Raw genomic sequence first — 8755 nt, 5'->3', positions numbered from 1 at the left:
TATCCCCCCAGCGCTTAGAACAGTGCTTTGCACATAGTAAGCGCTTAACAAGTACCACCATTATTATTTATTGAGCGCCTGCTATGTGCAGACCCCTGTACTAAGCGCTTGGAATGGACAATTCCAACATTGTCGAAACAGGCCGCGGCTCCTCACGAAGGCGGACCAAGGGGAAGCCACAGGGGCGCGGGGGAGACCAATGGCGACAGCCCCTTCCACCAAGTCTCCTCAGTGATTGGCTGCTGCGGGGATGGGGCGCGTGCGATCAACCAATAGCGGCGGCGCCCTCCACCGAGTCTCCTCGGTGATTGGCTGCTGCGGGGATGGGGCGCGCGCGGGAGACCAATGGCAGCGGCGTCCAGCACCAGGTCTCCTCAGTGATTGGCTACTGCGGGGATGGGGGGCGCGTGCGATCAACCAATAGCGGCGGCGCCCTCCACCGAGTCTCCTCGGTGATTGGCTGCTGCGGGGATGGACAGGCGGGGAGGGAGGAGGCGCCCCCGCCCTGGCTGAACTCTCGCGAGAGTAACGGGCTTTATTAGGCCGCCCCGACTAGGCCTCTCCCTCTTCGGCAGGACCGGCCGCCATGGCGGGGTCTGGCAGGGTCGGGGCAGGTGAGGAGGAGGAGGACGGGGCGGGTCCCGGGGCGGCGGATCCCCTCGAGCTTTGCCCACCGGGGGCCGCCCGTGCCTTCGGGTGGCCAAGAGGCAGGGGTAGAGCAGCCCCCTCCCCACCGGAAGTGACGCCAGGGTGGCCCCCTCACCCCGGCTCCTCGGGCGGGAGGCACAGGCCGCCTTGGCGCTTACTATGTGCCCAGCCCTGTTCTAAGCGCTGGGGTAGACACGGGGGAATCAGGTTGTCCCCCGTGGGGCTCCCGGTCTCCATCCCCATTTTCCAGATGAGGTCACGGAGGCCCCGAGGCGTGAAGCGACTCGCCCACAGTCACCCAGCTGCCAAGTGGCAGAGCCGGGATTCGAACCCGTGACCTCTGACTCCCAAGCCCAAGCTCTTGCCACTGAGCCATGCTGCTTCTCAGGTCGTCGGGTTGCCCCCCCCCGTGGGGCTCCCAGCCTCCTTGAATAATCATAACGTCGGGATGTGGTAAGCGCTTACTACGTGCAGGGCACTGTGCCGAGCGCTGGGGGAGGCTCGCAGTTAACCCCCCCATTTTACAGATGGGGGCACTGAGGCCCAGTGAAGTGACCCGCCCCCACTCACCCAGCTGACAAGGGGCAGGGCCGCGATTCGAACCCGTGACCTCGGGCTCCCCAGCCCTTGCGCTTCCCACGGAGCCTGGGCTGGGGAGGCAGGGGTGGTGGGTGCGAATCCCACCTCCCCTGTCACTTGTCAGCTGGGTGACCCGGGGCGAGTCGCTTCTCGGGGCCTCGGTTTCCTCATCTGTAAAATGGGGATGAAGACCGTGAGCCCCCACGTGGGGCAGCCTGATCACCTTGTCTCCACCCCCACAGTGATTTGCACATAGGAAGCGCTTAGTAGATATCACCACTATTACTATTATTCATCCCCATCTTGCAGATGAGGTCACTGAGGCCCGGAGGAGCGGAGCGACTTGCCCAGAGTCGCACGGCTGACACGGAGCCGGGATTCGAACCCACGACCTCTGCCGAGCCCGGGCTCTTCCCACTGAGCCCCGCCGCATTTTTTGGGGGGGGGGAATCCAACCCGCCCCCCCCCCCCCCCCCGGACCAAGCTCGTTGCGAGCGGGGAACGTGCCCACCCAACTTTAAGTTGTACTCATTCATTCCATAGTATTTATTGAGCGCTCAGAACGCACAATTTGGGGTGCATTCATCTAAGCGCCTAGTACAGTGTTCTGTACCCAATAAGTGTGATCGACTGGGGAAAACTGCACGGGAGTAACGCGATTTGAATCTCTTGTAGGGTGCCCAAGGGCAGGCCTGCCCACCCCTTTCGACTGTAGGATGGAGGAGAAGCTGCTGAAAAAGGACCTGAGCGGGTACGGTGCCACCCGTGCATATATACCCAGGCCGCCAGGGCACGGGATTGGGGTTTTGGGGGTGCAGAATGGTAACGCGACCCCTTTAATTGTGCTCCCTTAGAGCTGCTTGTGCTCTAAGGGGCAACACAGGAGGGAATAACATTCCTCTCTTAAACCCAGAGCTGAGGCTAAAAACTCTCCTCTGGATCCTGTCGGGAGGCACACTGGTTTGCTGCTGGCCGCTTGAATTTTAAATGACATTGAATAAGAATGGGATTTAATAATAATGTTGGTATTTAAGTGCTTACTAGGTGCAGAGCACGGTTCTAAGCGCTGGGGTAGATACTGGGTCATTAGGTTGTCCCACGTGAGGCTCCCAGTCTTGACCCCCCCATTTTACAGATGAGGGAACTGAGGCACAGAGACGTGAAGTGACTTGCCTAGGGTCACATAGCTGACATTCGAACCCATGACCTGACTTCCAAGCCCGGGCTCTTTCCACTGAGCCACGCTGCTTCTCTGTTTAATAATAATAATAATAATGTTGGTATTTGTTAAGCGCTTACTATGTGCCGAGCACCGTTCTAAGCGCTGGGGTAGACACACAGGGGAATCAGGGTGTCCCACGTGGGGCTCACAGTCTTCATCCCCATTTTACAGATGAGGGAACTGAGGCACAGAGAAGTGAAGTGACTTGCCCACAGTCACCCAGCTGACAAGTGGCAGAGCTGGGATTCGAACTCATGAGCCCTGACTCCAAAGCCCGTGCTCTTTCCAATGAGCCACGCTGCTTCTGTCTTTATTACGTGCAAGGCACTGTTCTAAGCGCTGGCGGGTGGATACAAGGTGATCAGGTTGTCCCACGTGGGGCTCGGTCTTCATCCCCATTTGACAGATGAGGGAACTGAGGCCCGGAGAAGTGCTTGCCCCAAATTACACAGCTGGACAAGTGGCGGAGCTGGGATTAGAACTCATGACCTGACTCCCAAGCCTGTGCTCGTTCCACTGAGCCATGCTGCTTCTCTTAATGGTTTTAGGTCACCGTTTATTTGTGCCTGGCAATGTGGGGAAGGAACCTGAGTACAAATCGTGACACCAGTGTAACGGGGCTTAGTGTAGCAGTTCCCATGCGCTTTTTCGCGTGGCATTGTTGGGTGCTTACTATGTGCCAGGCGCTGTGCACGGTGGTTGGGTAAAGAAGCGGCGTGGCCTGGAAGTTAGGAGGACCCGAGTTCTAACCCCCGGCTCTGCCACTGCGACCTAGAACAAGTCAGTTCTCTGGGCCGCACTTTGCACAGCCCCATCATGTCCCCCATGGAGCCCCGTCTTAATCCCCATTTTGCAGATGAGAAAACGGGCACAGGGAAGTGACAGGCTCAAGGACACCCAGCAGATGAATGCTGGAGTCCGGATTATCTCCATTTGCTTCCTGGTGTATTTCACCAAATACCAAGCATCTTTTCAATTTAAACTGTGCCAGTGTTTCCATGGCAGACACAAGACAGGACTTTACTTCTCTCTTCCCCCCCTCTTTTTTTTTCTTTTAGGAGGAATTCCCTTCCAACTAGGATTATCAGTTGTGACGTCCTATGATTTTCATCTCGGAAAGTTTAGAGCTGTCTTGAAGAGCAGCTTAGGTTTGTAATAATAATAACGTTGGTATTTGTTAAGCGCTTACTATGTGCCGAGCACTGTTCTAAGCGCTGGGGTAGCCACAGGGGAATCAGGTTGTCCCACGTGGGGCTCACAGTCTTCATCCCCATTTTCCAGATGAGGGAACTGAGGCACCGAGAAGTTAAGTGACTCGCCCAAAGTCACACAGCTGACAAGTGGCCGAGCCGGGCCACTTGGAGGTGAACGTCTCGGAAAGGACTCCCTTCCTTGGGACGGGCCACCGAAAGGGGTCTAGGTGGGGTGAAGTGTGAAGAGGAGGGAAGAAGATGTGGGGGGTCTGTGTATCATTCATTCACTAGTATTTATTGAGCGCTTACTGTGTGCAGAGCACTGTACTAAGCGAGAAGCTTCTGGGGAAAATGCGTATCCTTGCAGTGAAAGCTCTTCAAAAAGGATCTTCTGTTCTCCTAGGGCAGCTATGGAGATTCTGTTGCTAATCTTGTTTCACTGAAAGATAATACTGTGTACTTTGTATTTTAAATGTATTGCCTGTTTATAGCTGAATGTAATAAAGTATAGATTGCTGCCTCTAAGTGTGTCGGATCAGTTCTTCACGGCTGTGGATTTCCACCAAGGATTTTCCTAATAATAATTGGTAAGCCTGGTCCCTTCTTACAAGGAGCCTATGATCTACCATTAATTCAGTCGTATTTGTCGAGCACTTAGTGTGCCAAGCACTGTACTAAGTGCTTGGGAGAATACAATCTAACAAACACATCCCCTGCCCACAGTGAGCTCTAGAGGGGGAGACAGACACTAATAAAATGATTTATAGATGTGTATACGTACACATGCTGTGGGGTTGGGAGGGAGGATGAATGAAGGAGCAAGTAAGAGTGGTACAGAAGGGAGTGGGAGGAGAGGAGGGCTAGTCAGGGAAGGCTTCTTGGAGATGTGCCTTAAAAAAGGTTTTGAAGGGGGAGAGCAATTTTCTGTTGGATATGAGGGAGGATGTTCCAGGCTAGTGGTAGGATGTGGGTGAGAGATACAAGGGGAAGAATGCTAGGATGCTTATAAAAGTTGTCATCTGAGGGGCTCTACTTATTCTGGCTGCTCCACGTGCTTTTGTTAAATGCATCTTGACCATTAAAACGTAATGAATGGCTTCCCTCGCCTTGTGGTTTGTAAAAATGCCTTAATCCATTTCTAACCAATTCCGCTTCGTTCTGGGGTAGCTTCATATCTCTAAATGGAAGCGATGCCTATTAGGTGGTAAACTAGACTGGACCACAAGCAAACTTTCTCCATAATGGGGGGGGGAGAAAGTGACTTCATCTCTCCACCTCTCCAGTAAAACAAAACCAGAATAGAAAACATTCTCCATCAACCACTAGTGGATTTACCCCTAAGGCCTCTCCGTGACTGGCCGCAAGGAAGTTGAAGAGCCATGGTAGGAGAAGGCCGTGGGGTCAAGGGAGGGGTTTTAGGATAGGGGAGGCGTGAGCTTGTTGGAAAGCAGTAGGGAAGGAGCCAACATTGAAGATGGCAGTAAAGGGATGGGCGGACGGGGAGGTGGGTTGATAAAGGGCACTGGTAGAGGGGGTGGATTTTGAGAGAAGGCAGGCGATCTCCGGATACTGCTGGGAAAAATGGGAGAGTTGGAGGGGCAGGGAGACTTTAGGGAGCTCATGCCTGATTTGATCTTCTTAAAGGGAGCAAGAGTTGGGGGAGGGGCGTGTCAAGGAAGGAGTTAAACATGTGGAACAACCGACAATAAGGTCAAGGGGCTTCATCCATCTTAACCCCAGTAACTTGTCAGGCCTGAAATAATCCAAATCTCCTTGGGACCTAGTGACCCTTTAGGCCTGGCCAATGCAGCTTCCTCTGAGGCTGCGTCCACACTTCCACACTGGGCCAAGAAGTGTTTCCTTAAGTTGTTTCTGAACCTGCCCCCTCCTCTGAGTGCTTCACTGGGTGCCTCACCCTGGAGCTTTGGAATCTGTTGAACAACAATTAGGTGGGCGTCCTGGCCCTGCCCTCCCGGACTTTGAGAATCTTGACTTTCTCAGCCTCCGGTCAAACCAAAACTGCTCCCTGCCCCTTCACCCTCCTCCCCCAGATCACAACATGGCAGGTACAGGTGCCCCTGCCGCTTAGGGGATAGAGCATGGGCCTGGGAGTCAGAAAGACCCGAGTTCTAATCCCAGCTCTCTGTTGCATGACCTTGGGCAAGTCCCTTAGCCTCAGTTACCTCATCTCTAAAATGGGGGTGAAGACTGTGAGCCCCCCTGTGGGGCGTGAACTGTGTCCAACCTGATTACCTCGTATCTACTCAACTATATATCTTCATTACCCTATTTATTTTGTTAATGAGATGTACATCACCTTGATTCTATTTATTTGCTATTGTTTTAATGAGATGTTCTTCCCCTTGATTCTATTTATTGCCATTGTTCTTGTCTGTCTCCCCCGATTAGACTGTAAGCCCTTCAAAGGGCAGGGACTGTCTCTGTTACCAATTTGTCCATCCCGAGCGCTTAGTACAGAGCTAATAATAATAATGTTGGTATTTGTTAAGCGCTTACTATGTGCCGAGCACTGTTCTAAGCGCTGGGGTAGACATAGGGGAATCAGGTTGTCCCTCGTGGGGCTCACAGTCTTAATCCCCATTTTACAGATGAGGGAACTGAGGCACAGAGAAGTTAAGTGACTTGCCCACAGTCACACAGCCGACAAGTGGCAGAGCTGGGATTCGAACTCATGAGCCCTGCTCTGCACATAGCGCTCCATAAATACTATGAATGAATGAATCTACCTCAGTGCTCAGAAGAGTGCCTGGCACGTAGAGCGCGCGTAACAAATACCATTAAAAAACAAAAACTTGACCTTTTCTACCCCGAGAATTTCCCGGGTGAAGGGGTCCCTAACTGCCCATCGCATGCCACATCCCACAGCCCTCGGTGTGGGCTTGGAGGAGGTTGCTAGGGAAATACAATCAGGACACTTGGTGACAGCCGGTTGTGTTCAAATGAAACTGCAGCTTAAAATGGATTTCCTGTTAAACGGCAACATGGATTGGGGAGAGGTAAAATGGCTGATGAGAGAACAGTTTCTCCTGGAGGCACGATTCCAGTGAAACAGAAGGCACACGCTGATCAAGAGCTGAAAAACTCAAATCGCCTGGGGCTTTCTCCCTGGGCTCTCCAGCTGGCTGCTTGCTGACCACTGGACTGGACCAGGCAGAGCTGTCGATGCCTTCAACCGCTCTATTTTTCTTTTTCCCGTCACTTGAATCTGTGACCTTGGGGCATTTGATACTCACCCCACCCTCAACCCCACAGTAATAATCGTAATAATGGTATTTAAACGCTTGCTCTGTGCCAAACACTGTTCTAAGCCTTGGGGTAGATACAAGGTAATCATGTTCCCTGTGGGGCTCACAGTCTTCATCCCCATTTTCCAGATGAGGTAACTGAGGCGCAGAGAAATTAAGTGACGTGCCCAAGGTCACAAAGCAGGCAGGTGGCCGGGCCAGGATTAAAACATGACCTCTGACTCCCAAGCCCGGGCTCTTACCGCTGAGCCACGCTGCTTCTCAAGACACTGATGAACATATCTTTAAATTATATATTATAAATTATATTAAGGTCTCTCCCTAGACTGTAAGCTCGTTGTGGGCAGGGAACGTTTCTGCAAACTCTGTTGTATTCTCCCAAGCACTTAGTTCAGTGTTCTGCACATCATAATACCCTCAATGATGATGCTGTTGGTTAAGCGCTCACCATGTGCCATGCACTGTACTAAGCACTCCGGACGGGTACAAAATAATCAGGTCGGTCACAAGATAATCAGATAATCCCTGTCCCACATGGGGCTTCCACCTCTTGCCTAAGGGTAGGGGGTGGAGGGGTGGATAGAAATAACGAGATGCCACGAGAACCACCCTCAGACTGCTTTGAAGGAACAGGGCCGTGGAGCCTGGCAATCTATTTTTAGGGAAACCTGAAAGCTGCTATTTTTCTTGTAAAAAATGGATCCTCAAAGCCCGTAGCTCTGACTTGTTCATTTAAGGTCTGCTTCATTCCTCGATTTTAGCAAATGGAGTCGTAAACCCTTCCAGCTGTAATCAAAACAGCTTTAAGACAGTCCCAGAGGGTATTCCATTTTGTATTTCTATATAGATATATGGATATACAGAGATATCTATACACATCTACATATGCGTGATCAAGGGGTCATCGGACAGTATTCAAGCCCACAAGACACCTCGTTCGGAATGATTAATGTTGGTATTTGTTAAGCACTTACTATGTGCCGAGCACTGTACTAAGCGCTGGGGTAGATACAGGGTAATCGGGTTGTCCCACATGAGGCTCACAGTCTTAATCCCCATTTTACAGATGAGGTCACTGAGGCACCAAGAAGTTAAGTGACTTGCCCCAAATCACACAGCTGACAGGTGGCGGGCCCGGGATTAGAACCCATGACCTCAGACTCCTAAACCCGGGCTCTTGCCATTGAGCCATGCTGGGTTCATTTGCCTCATCTGTAAAATGGGGATTAAGATTGTGAGCCTCACGTGGGACAACCTGATGACCCTGTATCTACCCCAGCGCTTAGAACAGTGCTCTGCACATAGTAAGCGCTGAACAAATACCAACATTATCATTATTATTATTAAAATGGGGATTGAGACTGTGAGTCCCACGTGGGACTGCTTGTATCCACCCCAGCGCTTACTATGGTGGTGGGGTAGATACAAATAAATCAGATTGGACACGGAATATGTCCCACATGTTGCTCACAGTCTTAATCTCCATTTTACACACGAGGTAACTGAGGCCCAGGAAGTTCAGTGACTTGCCTAAGGTCACACAGCAGACACGTGGTGGAGCCGGAATTAGAACCCGGGTCCTTCTGCCTCCCAGGTCCGGGCTCTGTCCACTAGGCCATGCTGCTGACCCGTAGTAGACGCTTCACAAACGCCATAAAAACATGCCAAGGCGGTAGATTCCCCGTACTACATTTGCCGTTATGTAATCGACATTTGGAAAAGTCACTTTTCACCTCCTACCTGGGCCCCAGAAAGGGCCCCTGCCGTTAGCAGAATGTTTCTTTCCTTCCCAAAGGGACGTCACGGGGACGCTTCCAAAGAGGAGCCGGAAAGTTCCCCCAAACGGA

At 52.0% G+C, this 8755-nt stretch overlaps 1 long non-coding RNA gene and 1 other non-coding gene across 2 annotated transcripts; both read left to right on the top strand.

The window, feature by feature from the left end:
• The first annotated feature begins 535 nt into the window (after positions 1-535).
• On the top strand, positions 536-4167 carry LOC107547237. The gene is made up of 4 exons (XR_003763189.1): positions 536-614; positions 1903-1978; positions 3508-3597; positions 3731-4167. It is a non-coding gene; the product is annotated as an uncharacterized LOC107547237 (long non-coding RNA).
• On the top strand, positions 2070-2187 carry LOC114815843. The gene has a single exon (XR_003763644.1). It is a non-coding gene; the product is annotated as a small nucleolar RNA SNORA26 (small nucleolar RNA).
• Positions 4168-8755: the final 4588 nt, after the last annotated feature.

Source organism: Ornithorhynchus anatinus, chromosome 12 (genome assembly GCF_004115215.2).
Source record: "Ornithorhynchus anatinus isolate Pmale09 chromosome 12, mOrnAna1.pri.v4, whole genome shotgun sequence".
NCBI lineage: Eukaryota > Metazoa > Chordata > Mammalia > Monotremata > Ornithorhynchidae > Ornithorhynchus > Ornithorhynchus anatinus.
This window is presented reverse-complemented; position numbering and strand designations above follow the sequence as displayed.